Source organism: Octopus sinensis, linkage group LG9, assembly GCF_006345805.1.
Source record: "Octopus sinensis linkage group LG9, ASM634580v1, whole genome shotgun sequence".
Taxonomy (NCBI): Eukaryota; Metazoa; Mollusca; class Cephalopoda; order Octopoda; family Octopodidae; genus Octopus; species Octopus sinensis.
The window spans coordinates 109,684,892-109,687,036 of record NC_043005.1 but is presented as its reverse complement, the minus strand read 5'-3'; positions in this window follow the sequence as shown (position 1 = coordinate 109,687,036).

Genomic DNA, 2,145 nt, shown 5'->3' with positions numbered 1-2,145 from the left:
ATTACAAGGTAGAGCTTTTCTTTTGGAAGGTATTAAAAAAAAAAAAAAAAAAAAAAAAATAGGAAGGGGGAGGTTCGATCAAAAGGGATCGAAAGGAGAGAAAGAGGACAAAAAAAAGGGGGGTCGGTAAAAAAAAAAAAAAAAAAAAAAGGGGAGAGAGAAGAAAAAAAAAAAAAAAAAAAAAAATGATCAAAGGATCGTTATCACAGAAATGTCAATATGAAGTGTAAAGGGGAGGACAGGTGAGGTTACCCGGGAAAGAAAAGCCTACGGAAAAGACCACGGTAACCTCGGTCAATGAAGTCACATTTTATATTTCTTTTTTTTTTTTTTTTTTTTTTTTTGCAAATAAGTAACTCTCTGTTTTCGATTTCTGGGTTCATAGGACTATGCTCAAGGTGGCTTCGTCATTCATACGTGCCATTCTTGCAACATTCACCCATCTTTTTTAAAACTTCGCTAGAAAACTTGCCTCTCTACTCTCACTTCCTTTTCAAGTGGTACTTGAAGAAGTTGATGAGAGATTGACCAGAGAGGAAAGTGTTTGTCTCCAATCCTTTCAGACGCGTCTCCACCAGATACATTCTTTCGCCATAGCCACAAGATGATGAAAATAGCCTTCCTTCCCGTTGAAGGAAGGAGGCGGACAATATTGACGATAGACTCAGCTGATAAACCGACTCGTCCCACACGTGACAGCAGTTGTTCGACATAAGCCCACAGGTCGGAAATTGTTGGACACTGAACGAGTGCGTGCAGAACGGTTTCGTCGCTCTGACCGCATCTGGGCAGGTCGCCCCGTGTTTTCGAGCCGTGTCTGTAGAGCTTATCCGAACGGGTAGCGCTTCTCGGTGTTAGCACTGCCAGGCCAAGGATCTCTGGAAGTTGTCCATGGGCCTGGCCCGAAAGTCGTCCCGAACAGGCGGGTCAGGTACTCCTCGTCGACGTCCAGGTTCGCCCCGAGCTCGTCGTCGTACCTCCCCTCCACTAAACCCCTATATGCTTTGGTTGTGTTGAAGTCACTTAAGGTCGACCCAGGACGGCAGACTTGCTTGAGAGCAACGCGACACTCGCGGGTGCCATTCGCCCTTCCTCGGCCTCTTTTTGATCACGACTGCAGTTCGGTCATGGAGACGAGCTGCGGGAAAGCGTGCCTCACAAACGGCGACCACACCTGTTCACGTCGTCTACATAGAGCCAGAGATGTCGCAGTCTCAGCGCGTGTCTGCGCATCATCAACCACGGCATGCCCAGCCCTCCTTTTAACGGGTTGTTGACAGCAAATGGATCGCCTGACCATCGGGACGCATTCCTTTCCACAAGAAGCGAAAGAGGATGCGTTGTAGTTTGGTGATGGTAGGGTGGGACAAGGTACGACGGTCAGGCGGTAGTAGATGACGGACGCGATGTACGTGTTCGCCACCTCCGCTCGCCTTTTAGGGACAGTTTCCTCTCGGCCCATTGCCGGCGAGAGTCACCACCCTACTCGTTATCTCGTTCAGTTCTTCTCCACTTGGAGGTCCGGACCAAACCAGACCCCGAGCAACTCACCGGGCCGTCGGTCCAGCGTCCCACGACGGAGGCGCTGGTGGACGGCATGGGCTTGCTTCTCCAGGTGCCTAGTCGCAGCAAGCCACTGACTTTTCCCGGTTGATTTTCGCTCCTGTCAACGCTTCGTAGTTTTTCAGTGTCTCGCCGACCAGCTCGATGTGCTCGTGGCTAGACACTATGACCGTGACGTCGTCCCGCGTATGCAGACACGCTCGTCCCGCATCCAATTCTCGCGGGATGCCCCTTAGAGTCGCCAGCTTCCGCAGTAGTGGCTCAGAGTCAATACGTATAGAAGCGCCGAGAGGGGGCATCCCTGACGGACCGAACGTGCAATGTCGAAAGGTCTCGATAGATGTTTCCATTTACGCGAATTACCGAACGGATGCCTCTGTACAGGCAGCTATCCAGCCGCGGAAGACGGGACCGAAACCAGCCGCTCTCAGGACTGCCTCAAGATCGATGGTCACCCTATCAAAGGCTTTTGATTGATCCAAGTTGATCAGGGGCCCCACCCATGCCAGGTTCGTTAACTACCCTGTCTATGATGTAGCGCATCAGATGGAGGTTGTCATGGATGGGTCCGGCCTGGCACGG